This window comes from Harpegnathos saltator, unplaced genomic scaffold (assembly GCF_003227715.2).
Source record: "Harpegnathos saltator strain DR-91 unplaced genomic scaffold, Hsal_v8.6 scaffold14, whole genome shotgun sequence".
Classification (NCBI taxonomy): Eukaryota; Metazoa; Arthropoda; class Insecta; order Hymenoptera; family Formicidae; genus Harpegnathos; species Harpegnathos saltator.
In genome coordinates, this window is record NW_020229917.1 from 358,231 (window position 1) to 372,353 (window position 14,123).

Consider the following 14,123-nt stretch of genomic DNA (forward strand, 5'->3'; position numbering starts at 1 on the left):
CAAGTGCCAACAACTCGTGAAAACATGGTAGAACGCATAAGAAACGCTTGCGCTGAAACTCCCGCAGATATGCTTCTATCCTGTGTACAGTCATTTGAAAAAAAGATCAATAAGTGTATTAAAGTTGAAGGTAAAAATTTCGGACACTTATTCTAATTAATTGAACAGTGAGAGGCAAGGGGACTCACATTAAAAAAGCACCCCGATCTGTGAGAGGCAAGGGGACTCACATTAACCACTTGTGCTGGAAAGACGTGCCGCGCACGTCGTAATGCTTTTGTCACAGAATCGCCAACGACGTGGTATGTACGTTGTCATACGATTGTTACAGAAACAAAAACGACGTGCGTGGCACGTCGGGTGGGATTGTTTGCCAGACACAAATACCAAAAAGAATCCACAGCGAAGGTGTAGAGTGTGTACCAAACACAAAAAACGAAGTAAAACTATATGGGAATGTAAGAAATGCCTTGTACCATTACATGTTCCAGACTGTTTCGAGAGATACCGCACTTTGCATGATTATTAATAAATAAATTAAATATTTATATTTGTATAATTTTATAATCAATCGACGTTCTATATTCCCTTCAAAAAGCTATTAAAAGTCCTAGGTCGAAAATAAATTAGTTTAGAAAATATAAATCTTTTTCCGATTTCTGTAAGGCATCGAACACTGTGTGACGCTTCTCAGCGAGTTACTGGACCGTTCTGGTACACGCGTCAGTGAATTTTTTGTCAGCGCAAGTGGTTAAAAAAGCACCCGAAGGGAACATAAAACTATTACGTCCTCGTCGTTGTTCCTGTGTAACGCTAAAAGTAGTTTCTCGGAAAAATTCAACGCTATCTATCACGAATGAAAAAAATTGTTTCAATAAAAATTTCACGTACAATCTAATTCTGCAATGAAAAATGTGGGTCCCAATTTGAGATTTGAACGTTATCACCCACCTTACCCCGAGAGGATGGGGGGGGGAATAACTTTTATTATGTTCTTTAAAAATATTGAACAGGTATTTTTTATTTCTCAATCCAATGATCATTTCTGGAGAATTGCGGAAAATATAATTTTTTGCGATTACAGCGCCATCTATCACGAATAAAAAAAAAGTTTCGGACAAAATTTACGTATTTTGTGGCGTAGAATCCGCATCTGCAATAAAAAATCCATTTAAGATTTCAAAGTTGCCCCCAACCCCCACCCCCAGGGGGTGGGGTGGGAGGTCGAGTTTGGTATCATTGGATGTCCCCCTTCGAGACTAACAACTTTCATTAACCACTTTTTTTATCCAATGCATAGTTCTCGAGATATTTCAATGTCTTCAGATAATTCGTGCACCCTATATAAGGGCGAAAAAAAATTACCGGGACCCGGAAATAAATCGAAAAATATCATTTTTATGAAAAAATGTTTCAGACAAAAGTTGTAGGGTTTCAAGTAACACATTACATAGCAATATCAGTATGACCTTGAATAGCGTTGTCAAGGTCACGTGAAGGTCATCTTAAATTTCTTAAATGGAATTTCCTAGTTTTCATTAAATATTTTTGTAGCTTATCTCGAGGGCTTTCCAAAACATTATAACTGAATGTTTTTTCGTTAAGTATTTTGCAAGTTACAAGACTTAAAAGTTGTAGTACCGCCGGCATTAGCATTACCTAAAGTGTACTGCGTGGAGGTTGCATGGTCGGATTTACACTTCTTTTGTGCGTGCGTGCGTGCGTGCGTGCGTGCGTGCGCGTGTGCGTGTGTGTGTGTGTGTGTGTGTGTGTGTGTGTGTGGAATTTCATAAGCTTTCATTAAAAAGAATAAAAATCGTTTAAATTGGACCAAAATTGAAGCCTGTAGATTGATTTGTCCAGAGCAGTAGATTCGGCTTCACTATGGAGCGTGCTGGGCGATCGCAAGAAATGAGTGCGAATCATTTGAAAATATTATTGCAAGAAGATTCGACTCAATCGAGTGTAGAACTTGCGAAAAGGTTACAAGTTGATCAGAGCACTGTAATTCGACGCTTGCATAAGATGGAGAAAGCTCTGAAGGGAGGAAAATGGGTTCCCTCATAAATTATCCGAGAACGCTATTGCCAGCTGAGCACCATTTGCCTTTTGGTGCTCAATAGACGCAAACACAAGTTTTTTTTTATATCGAATTATGACCAGAGATGAAAAATGGATTTATTATGACAATCTCAATCGCAGAAGATCGTGGGTAAGTCCCGGAGAATCCTTTACGTTCCAGCCAAAACGAAATATTCATGGTCACAAGGTCTTCCTGCGTATCTAGTGGGATATACAAAGAGTACTGTATTATGAGCTGTTAAAACCATCTCAGACTTTCATCGCGGAATTATACAGTCGACAATTGAAGCAGTCGAATGAGTAATTGATCGAGAAACGGCCATATTTTGCGACAAAGCAAAATAAAGCGATTCCTCTGCACGACAATGCCAGGCCCCATGTTGTCATGACGACCTAGGAAACTTTAATAGTATTGCAACTACAGCTTTCAGCTCATCATTATCCACCTTGGTCTCTGATCACCAACATGGCTCATTTTCAAGATTAAAATCGCCAGAACGAAACTTCTCAAACCATCGACGTATTGTACGTTCATTAGCCACATCTTCACCAAACACTTCGTTAATATTTTGAGTTGTCTGTGTTGCATTGATTCCACGACAGAACTCATATTAAAAAATAACATGAATTTTTAACTTATCCATGGTTACACAAAAATTGCTGTAACAAAGACAGTTCGAAAGACGGGAAGTCCTATCACACCCGGCATATTCTCCAGATATTGTCCCATCGGATTTTCTTTATTTCATTCTATGCAGTATAGTCTCTAGTACACGATTTCGCAATGTTGAGGAAGTACTACAATTCACCAATAATTTCATTCATTCTACGAGCAAAGACTTCTTTCATCGCGATATCCATCATTTGCCTGAAAGATGGCAAGAAGTAATAAATAATGTTTTGACTGAAGATACTATATCATTTATAATATTAGGTCATTAAATATGAAATGTCCTATTTCCTTAAGTACTAAATTTGACAGTCGATATCTCTGACATTTCATCTTTATAGTTTTTGGTCTTTTTGTTGTGAAGGTACATCATCACTCTTTCAAATGCATGTTTTGGTTTGTGATTATCTTTCGAATTGTCTTTGTTACAGCAATTTTTGTGTAACTATGGATAAGTTAAAAATTCATATTATTTTTGAATATATCTGTCGTGGAACCAATACAGCACAGACAACTCGAAATATTAACGAAGTGTTTAGTGAAGATGTGGCTAATGAACGTACAATACGTCGATGGTTTGAGAAGTTTCGTTCTGGCGATTTTAATCTTGAAAATGAGCCATGTTAATGATCCGAGACCAAGGTGGATAATGATGAGCTGAAAGCTGTAGTGGAAACGGATACATTTCAAACTACAGTGAATTAGCAGGTTTAACATTACTATTCTAACAATATTAGATTACTTGAAACAAATTGGCAAGATAAAGAAGCTGGATAAATGGATTCCGCATGAATTAAACGAGCGTTAGAAGAGAAGTCGTTTCGAAACTTTTCTTCACTATCTCGACGTAAAAGCGAATCATTTTTACATCGTATTGTTATTGTGATGAACAACGGATTCTTTTCGATAATTCCAAGTGTTCAGCACAATGATTGGATATGGATGAAGTGCCGAAACACAGTCTGAAACCGAATATTCACAGAAGAAAGCTAATAGCGTCTATTTGGTGATTCAGCGCTGATATTATCTACTACAGCTTCATGAAACCTGGTCAATCGATTACAGCGGATGTCTACTGTAACTAACTAGGCGAAATGATGAAAATGCTTGCGATCAAACAGCCGAGATTGATCAATAGACACAGGTAATCCTCTTGCAAGACAACGTTCGACCACATGTCACACAAACAACGTTACTCAACTTATAGGAGCTGAACCTGGAAACACTCTGTCACTCACCGTATTTACCAGACCTTGTATCAACTGACTATCACTTCTTCCAGGCACTGGACCATTTCTTGCAAGGAAAAATATTCAATTCTTAACAAGCTGTGGAAAACATCTTCCGCGATTTCATCGTCACCTGTTCTTCAGGCTTCTTCGCTGCTGGCATAAATAAATTACCATTAAAATGGCACAACTGTGCCGATAGTTTAGGCGTATACTTGGATTAATTGTACTATTTTTAGTTTGAGATATAATAAACCAAACTTTTGATTCGAAATCGGACATTTCATACTTAATAACCTAATAATATTAATAGAAGAGATTGATTTAAAAACGATGGAAACTTTTGCATACCCCTAATAATATATAAACAGAATACCTCTCGACAAAAATGAGTCCAGTGTACAACTGTATATGAAGAAAGTTCAAGTTCTTATTCCAAAAATTGTGGTCGAGGAGACCTAATAAAAAGAAAATATGTTATAAACTGGCATGCAGTCAGTATTGGAAGTCGACTATTAGCAAAACACGTTCTAGTTAGAGTATTGACTTTGAAATTGCACTATGTCTTACATCTTTTCTTCTTGTTAACTTATTTATAAGACATATTGTGACAATGATATTTTAATGTATTGAAATTTTCGCGTAAGTATCACTTTTGATTGACATTTTGGACAATCAATTTCGCTCGCGAAGATATATTTTTCAATCAAAAAATCTATTAAAGCAGTATCATCATTGTAAATCATTAGAAATTCGTATAGACGCATGATGTGCAAAGGATGTAATTTACGATATGAACATAACTGAAGAAATGCAATAACATCTCTTCAACTGTTATATTTACACTTCTTTCAACTACAACATACAATATTGTCACGTGTTATATATTGTCATTTAGCATAATATTACTTTTCGATGAAATAATTATAGATTTAATAGATATGTTTATAATACAATATATTCTATCTTGCGTAGGGGCCTCGCTAATCTTTTTAGTACATTCTCTCTTTAGATTATATTGTAGACTCATGCGTTTAATAAGGCGAAGATTTAATAAATATGTTTATTTATATTTTTTCTTTTAGAATGTTGTTTTTTGACTGACGGAAGGGATTTCGCGTCCCTCCCCTCGACTGGGGACTTTGCCCTCTGGACCCCCATCACTCGTTTGTAAAAATATTTAAATTTATATAAATCTTATAACTTTATTAGTTTCTATACAAAATATGTAAATTCAAGTAATTTTACGAGTGATAAGGATCCAGAGGATAAATATATTTTTTCAATTTTCGCCTTAACTAAACTGATGAGTTTACAATATACTAAAAAAAGAATATACTAAAAAATGGATTAACGAGGCTCCTACGCAAGGTGAGACATATCATGAACAGATTATTAATATTATTATTAGATAGATATAGGATGATTTTTTACATAGATTTAACATTGTTTATACAAATTTAATGTTTTATTACATAGAAATTATATAGAAATTACAGATTTCAGTGAAATCGACTACTATACATTTAATTTTGCAATAAAAACATTGGTCGATGTAGAACTTATATTTTCAGATTTTTTCTATAAAAAAATTACCTCCGTCCACCTTTAAAAGGGTTGTATATATTTTCTTATAATTAATTCTATTGATTGCTGCAAAACATTGCAATTTTTAGTGGAGTAATATTTCTGGATATTTATCAAAACTTTTTTTGTTAATAACTTTTTAATAAATAGTGACTGCCGACTAAATTTTTTTGCAAATTACCCAAGAACATGTCCTTAATACGTAGGCAATCTGAAAAGTTCTCGGCCTAACAATGAAAGAAAATTTTTTTTGCCGTGAAATATATTTTATTTTTCAATATAATCTCCTAAAACTTCAATATCATTTATTCCAACGTTTTTCCAATAATTCAATACCATTATTAAAGTGTGATTCCGGAAGGTCTGCAAAATATCCATCCACGGCTGCAATAGTTTCGTCATTTGATGTAAAATGCTTCCCAGCCAGGAATTTTTTCAGATTTAGAAAAAGATAATAGTCAGAGGGAGCCAAATCTGGTGAATACGCTGGATGTTCAAGCAATTCATACTTTAATTCGTTGAATTTTGCCATTGTCAAAACACTTGTGTGAACACGTGCATTGTCTTGATGGAAAACGATTCTTTTCTTCTTTAAAGTAGGTCTTTTCTCACGAATTTTTGCATCCAATAGATCCAAAAGGTTACAATAATATTCAGAGTTAATCGTTTTATCTTTCTGAGGATAATCGATCAACAAAACACCTTTGTAATCCCAAAAAACTGTTGCCATAACCTTTCCTGCTGATGGAACCGTTTTTGCCTTCTTTGGTGCACGTCCACCGTGCTTCAATCCATTGTTTCGACTGTTCTTTTCGCTCTGGTGTATAGTGGTAGATCCAAGTTTCATCAACAGTTATGAAACGACGCTTGAAATCCATTTTATTTTGCTTGAAACGATCCAAACACGCTTGAGAAATACGCATTCGAATGCGTTTTTGGTCAATTGTTAGCAAATGCGGCACCCATCTTGCACAAAGCTTTTTCATATGTAATTCTTCATACAAAATATTTCCAATTCGTTCTTTTGAGATGCCTATGGCCTCAGCTATTTCACGCATTTTCACTCACCGATCATCTATGACAGGGATTTCGGGTACCGAAGGCACTTTACACAAGTTTATGTTCAAGTACTTGTATTTAATAAAAGAGAAAATAGTACAAAGGTAACTGTCGCGTAATTGCAGACACAAAAGAAAACGTGCATCGCACAGACACAGCATGGCGCGCATAACCTAAAAAAACATAGACTAGCTAAACACATGAGAGGAAACTTAAAAAGAAAGAACCTATGCCGGTGGCGCACGCGAGCGTCGTGCACGCTCTTCTAGAACTAAATATGTAAGAGATCTTTTCGATACATATATCTATCAGATTTCTCACAATCTAACACCATATCATGGACTTGTTGAATGTTTTATGGTGTTGTAGCAGTTTTTGGACAACCTTCGCGTGAATCATCTTCGAGGTTCATACGACCAGATTTAAAAAGAGCAGCCCATTTTTTCACAGTGGAAAGTGAAGGTGGTGCATCTTTATATACTTTTAACAATTTCGGATGAATTTTTGTTGGTGTTAAACCATCCAAAACAAAGAATTTAATCACTGCATGATATTCAATTTTTTCCATTTTAAAAAAGACAATGACACGTCAATATTAAACTGGTGGTACTACTCGAATGACTTGACAGATCGAAATTAAATTTTACATGGGTTTATATCAGGAATGCCACTTTCCAATACAATTATAGTTTGACAGTTTCTAATGCCATCTATGTGTCAGACCGAGAACTTTTCAGACTGCCCTCGTAATATATATGAAATTTAAAGTCATCAGCGAGGTGTTCCCATTGAAATTTGTCAACTGCTCAGTGAAATTTATGGTGATGTTGCTCCATTGAAAACAATTTATAAAGAACGGTTTCAATGATTTAAAAGTGGTGATTTTAACATGGAAAACAACGTCTAAATCAGCCAGAAAAGTTTGAAGACGCAGAATTGTAAACATAATTGAATGGAAATCTATCTCAAACGATCAAAGAATTGACAGAAGCATTAAATATCATCGACTGAAATGTTTTTAAATGTATATACACTATGGGAGTCATAAAGACGGAAAATGAATATCACAAATTGACTAATGCTATAATCTGTAATCGTTCTTCCATTGCTAGTTCTTCACTCGCAAGACATAAAAAAGTTTTTTTGTGGTGAATCGTGATTGGCGACAAAAAATCTGTTACGATAATTTAAAATGCATAAAATCATAAATAGACCTGAGCCAACCATCAACTTCGATGTCTAAACGGAATATTTATGGTCACAAAGTAATGTGTATTTGATAGGATCAGGAAGGCATAAAATACGAGGGTGGTCCGATAAGTACTTAGCCTACAAAAGAAAAACGAAAATTTTGGAAAAGTGGCGATTTATTTCTCAACATAGTCTCCTTTTAGCTCGATACACTTGACCCAGCGATGCTCCAACTTCTTTAACCCGTCTGAAAAATACGTTTTCTCGAGGTCTGCAAAGTAGGCCTCCGTGGCGGCGATGACCTCCTCATTCGACTCAAATTTCTGCCCGGCGAGTGACTTTTTCAAGTATGGAAACAAAAAGAAGTCGCACGGGGCCAAATCTGGAGAATACGGTGGATGGGGCAGCAGTTCGTAGCCCAATTCGACCAATTTGACCGTGGCGAGGACGGAGGTGTGAGCCGGTGCGTTGTCATGGTGGAAGAGCACTTTTTTCTTCGCCAAATGGGGCCGTTTTTTCTGCAATTCGGCGTCGAATCGGCCCAATAATTCGGCATAATACAGCCCTGTGACCGTTTTGCCCTTCTCCAGGTAGTCGATGTAGATCACATCTTGTGAATCCCAGAAAACGGTGGCCATCACCTTTCCGGCCGATAGGACAGTCTTCGCCTTCTTCGGAGCACGTTCGCCGGGTGAAGTCCACTGTTTCGACTGTTCCTTGGTCTCTGGTGTGTACCAGTGGATCCATGTTTCGTCGACGGTCACGAAACGACGCAGAAACTCCTTCGGATTGCGCTTGAACAGCGTCAAACACTGCTCTGAAGTGGTCTCACGGTTGCGCTTGTTGTCCGGAGTGAGCAAACGCGGCACCCATCGCGCCGACAGCTTTCTCATGCCCAAAATTTCATGCAGGATATGACCCACGCGGTCTTTTGAGATGCCTACTGTCTCAGCTATCTCGCGCACCTTCAATCGGCGGTCTGCCAATACGAGATGGATTTTTCTCATGTTATCCTCTGTGGTAGCTGTTTTCGGGGCACCTGGGCGTGGCTCATCAAAAACCGACGTGCGATCACGTTGAAACTCGTTAAACCAATTTTTGACGGTCGCCATCGAAGGAGAAGAGTCACCGTACACAGCATCCAAGCTCTCTGTGATTTCGCTGCGCGATTTCCCTTCCAAAAACAAGAATCGAATCACCGACCGATATTGCTCTTTTTCCATTTTTCTAAAATCCGCGGACACGCCCGCTTCCACACGCGGTCAAAACAAAACTACGAGTCCGATTCGGCTGAAATTTCGACAGTAGCCGTCTACGAGAATGTACTACACGATAGTAAATTTCTCTTGCGATAGTGGCGCCATCGGGCGGTGAGGCTAAGTACTTATCGGACCGCCCTCGTATACCATGAACTACTGAAACCAAATGAAACAGTCACAGTCGACTGTTACTAATAATAATTGGAACGTTTGAACAAAGAATTTATGCAAATAAGGTCATCAATTGCCAGTAATTGACGAAAGTCATTCTTTTGCATGACAGTGCTCGGCAATGTTGTAAAAACCGCTCAAAAAGTACTGATGAAGCTCGAATGGAAAGTTCTCTCCCTCCGCATTCAGCCTATTTTCCAGACCTGGCCTCATCAGATTATCACTTATTCCGACCGATGCAACATGCCCTTGAAGATACATACTTCTCTACTTTTTAAGATGTGCAAAAATAAGTCAATGATTAGATCGCTTCGAAAAATAAAAATTCTATTACGCGGAATTCTGTTGCCAGAAACTTTTGCCAGAAAAATGGGAGAATGTCATAGACAATAATGGAGAATATTTTGATTAATGTATTAATTTATTTTGTTATTGAAATAAATGCGTTTTTTAAGCAAAAAAAGTTGGAAATTAAGTTCGGTACCTAATATAAGGAAAAGAAGAAATTGGTTTTGAATGAGGCAGACAATTTCATACTTCTGTTCGTATGACTTAGGATGCATGCATCAATATATATAGGGTGTCCCATTTTAAAACCTCCACGCGAATATCTCTGAATGATCAAATTTTCGGAAAAAATGTTCAGATAAAACTGTATGTTGTTGGGTTCAGAGGGGGCCATCTGATGACGACCTTGACCTTGGAGGTCATTTTGAAGGTTATTTTAGGAGGTTATTTTAAAGTCAACTTCGTTTTTTTAATTGGAAACCTCTATTTTTTACTGCAGATATTCTACATAAAAAATTAAAAAAGTTTTATTCTTGATGTTTTCGGATATTCCGCCTCCATAAGGCTGAAAATGCTGTTTAAATATCGTTAAAATGGTTTTTATGAGCAATGTTTTCGATCTCTTCTCTAGTGTTAAGACAAGATCGGGGGTAGTTCCGGCCAGTTAAAAATGTGTACCCATGTCATAGGGTCCAAGTGATTCAATTACTCTTTAATTAAGAAGATGCTCAAAAGTTACACCATTTCCCTGTTGACAAAGTACAATTCGTCTTTGAAAATGCCTAACAGTATTTAATAATTCTTGGCATGGAATGTTTAAGCAGGTGATTGTAATTCTTTTCATCATGTCAGCTCTTGTAGTTGGTCTATTGCGGTAAACCGTATTTCTGAGATAATCCCATAAATAAAAATCAAGAGATGACAGATCCGGAGACCTTGGTGGTCATTCTATGGGCCCTCCTCTACCTATCCACCGATTGTTAAATCTTTCATCAAGGAAATCTCTGACAATAAGAGCATAATGGAGCGGCGCCATCTTGCTGTAGCCATATTCTGGCCTTTGTAAGAAGATCGACATTTTCCAGCAGAAGCGGAAGTTCGTCTCTAAGTAATTGTAAATAAGTATGCCTATTTACGTTGCCATTAAAAAAATAAGTTCCAATTAGATATCCAATTAAATATCCAATTAGATTAATATTTTTTGCATCTTACCTAGTAAGATGCAAAGTGATTTTCTTCTGCATAAGCCTAAAGAAACGTATCAAAATTATGTCGTATTCTACAGTAATAACTTTCATATTTGTTTGCTCCATATATATTTAATATTGATATACAGATAATTCTCTATACAAATACTCATGACACCCATATGTACACATCAGAATGTGGAATTTTCTGTATTCATTTTTAAACTCAAAGAGAAGGGTGTTCTATTAAAACTTTCAAATTAACCTTTAAATGACTTCGAAACCCCAAGGTCAAGGTCGTCATCAGATGGCCCCCTCTGAATCCAACAACTTTCATCTGAAACATTTTTTCTGAAAATTTGATCATTCAGAAATATTTGCGTGGAGATTTTAAAATGGGACACCCTGTATATACTGAGTGAGGAAAAAAGATGGAAACCCTTAAAAATCTTGAAACATATAAATTTTACAGAAAAATATTTCAGACAAAAGATATAAGGCTCAAAACAATGTATTTACTGATCTTATCAATTTGACCTTGCCTAAGTGACGTTGCCAAAGTCAGGTCAAAGTCAACTTATTTTTTTTTAACAGAAACCCCCGTGTTTTATTATATCATCTCTTTCTACCAAATAATTTTAACAACTTTTGCCTGAAACATTTTTTTATTTGCCTAATATATTTTGAGATATTTAAGGAAAACTTGGAAACTATTTCAATACTTAATTTACAATATTTCGCTAACTATTTGTCAGAAGAAGAAATGGTACTAGACTTTTTTACTCTATTAGTTTCAAGAACATATTGTTACAATAGTTTTCTAACTTTTGTTAACTTATTGACTTTTGAACATTTCAAAATCATCAAATTAACAAAAGTCAGTGCTATTATAACAATATATTCTTGAGACCAAGTAGAGTAAAAAAGTCTAATAGCATTTCTTCTTCCGACAAATAGTTAGCGAGATATCGTAAGTAAAATATTGAAAAAGTTTCCGGGTTTTCCTTAAATATCGCAAAAAATATTAGGCAAATAAAAAAATATTTCAAACAGAAGTTGTACAAATTAATTGGTATTAGGAGTACAAATAAGTTTCCACCGTTTGACAAAAGATGGCCCCACCAAAAGGTTATGTTGAAATTGTCAGATGTAAAACGTAATATCGTAAGTTTGGACATCTGGTAACAACATAGCCTTGAAGTATTAGTGACTCCGTATCAGCATCACATAATTTTTTTCGTGCGAAAATGTCAAGTTTTATGCCGAATAAGCGCCATTTGCGGAAACATTTAATTTACTTTAATTTGAAGAAATCTGCAGCTGAGGCGCATCGATTGCTTGTAGAAGCATATGGTGAGACTGCATTAAGTGAGAGAAGTTGTCGTGAGTGGTTTCAAAAGTTTAAAAACGGTGAGTTTGACGTGGAAGACAAAGAACGTAGTGGAAGGCCGAAAGTGTACGAAGACACGGAATTGGAAGCATTATTGGAGGAAGATTCGTGCCAAACGCAAGAAGAACTTGCACTTACATTAGAAGTGACTCAACAAACAATTTCACATCGTTTAAAATCGTTGGGAATGATTCAAAAACAAGGAAATTGCGTTTCATATGAACTGAAGCCGAGAGGCGTTGAACCCCGATTTTGCACGTGTGAAATGCTGCTTGCCAGGCATAAAAGAAAGGGTTTTTTGCATCGTATAGTCACTGGTGATGAAAAATGGATCCACTACGATAACCCAAAGAAGAGAAAATCATGGAGACCACCTGGCCATGCTTCAACATCAACAGCCAAACCGAATATTCATGGAAAAAAACTCATGCTGTATATTTGGTGGGATCAGCTTGGTGTCGTGTATTATGAGTTGCTCAAACCGAGCGAAATCATTACTGGAGCTCTCTACCGAACACAGTTAATGAGATTGAGCCGAGCACTCAAGGAAAAACGCGCCCATTATTACTCCAGACACGATAAAATTATTCTCCTACATGACAACGCTCGGCCACATGTTGCAAAACCGGTCAAAACCTATTTGGAAACAATTAATTGGGAAGTCCTCCCCCACCCGCCGTATTCACCAGACATTGCCCCTTCCGATTATCACTTGTTCCGGTCGATGGCACATGGCCTGTCTAAGCAGCGCTTTACATCATATGAAGATACTAAAAATTGAGTCGATTCGTGGATAGCCTCAAAAGATGAAGAGGTCTTCCGACGTGATATCCGAATGCTGCCAGAAAGGTGGGAAAAAGTAGTGGCTAGTGATGGACAATACTTTGAATAAAACATAATGTACCGTTCTTTCACAATAAATTCCTAATTTTTGATAGAAAACGGCGGAAACTTATTTATATTTCTAATAGAAAAAGATAATATAATAGAAAATGAAAGTTTCTCCTTGTTTCCTTCTCTTAAAAAAAATAAGTTGACTATGACCTGACTTTGACAACGCTACTCAAAGCCAAACTGACAAGATCAGTAAATACATCGTTTTGAGCCTTATAACTTCTGAAACACTTTTCTGTAAAACTTATATTTTTCCAGATTCTTGAGGATTTCCATTTTTTCCTCACCCTGTATACAGGGTGTCCCATTTTAATGTCCCACCCCAAATAACATTTTTATTTTTGATTCTAGAAACAATGTTTCAAACAAAAGTTGTATGGTTTTGAGGAGAGCATAAGATGATGCCATTAGTTTGACATTGAATAGTTTCTTGAAGGTCACATGAAGGTCATCTTCAATTTCTTAAATGGAACTACATACTTTTCATTATATATTCTTCTAGCTTACATCGAGAGCTTACCAAAACCCTATAATTAAGTACCTTTTCGTTAAATACTTTTTAAGGTATAAGGCAAGATCGAAAACACGGTCCGGCCGGTCAAGACAAGATCAAAAGCACGTGTCATTTTCAGCCTAAAATTTAAAAAAATCTATTTCTTGGGTTTTTGAACTTTCGGTCCAATTTTTATTATGACAAGCACGTTTCGATCCGAAGTATATCCTATTACCCAAGTATATACCCATTACTCAAGTATACCCCATACGCACGTTAAAGAGCATCGATATTTCCTTGGCGAATGTAGTATTTTGAGCATTGTTACGAAATTTTTTAGTAGTCTTGTAATTATGGCTGATTGTCCGCCAAACGAAATAGTCGACATGATTCGTATTTTGGGTGAGGCTGGAAATAATTACAGTGCAGCGAAAATGTATGCTGACAGACATCCTAACAGACGTCATCCGTATAGAAAGACAATAAGAAAAATCACTGAGAGAGCACAGCAGTTTAAAAAGGACACGACAAAAATCTGGGTCAAGTGAGGCAAATTCATTGGTTGTCTTGAGTGCCAACCTTTGACTTTGAGAGACCACCAGCTTGTACCACTAGGGACAAGT

At 36.6% G+C, this 14,123-nt stretch overlaps 1 protein-coding gene across 3 annotated transcripts in view; it reads left to right on the forward strand.

The window, feature by feature from the left end:
* DppIII (dipeptidyl peptidase 3) overlaps nucleotides 1-14,123 on the forward strand; it is a 171,283-nt gene that overhangs the window by 6,279 nt on the left and 150,881 nt on the right. Inside the window, exons 2-3 of one of the 3 annotated variants that reach the window (XR_003114416.1) lie at nucleotides 3,670-3,896; nucleotides 4,035-4,192. The exons of the other annotated variants lie outside the window; for them this stretch is intronic. The gene's annotated coding sequence lies outside the window, so the exon portion shown is untranslated. Of the gene's footprint in view, nucleotides 1-3,669; nucleotides 3,897-4,034; nucleotides 4,193-14,123 lie in introns of those variants that run through there. 3 annotated transcript variants of the gene reach the window in all.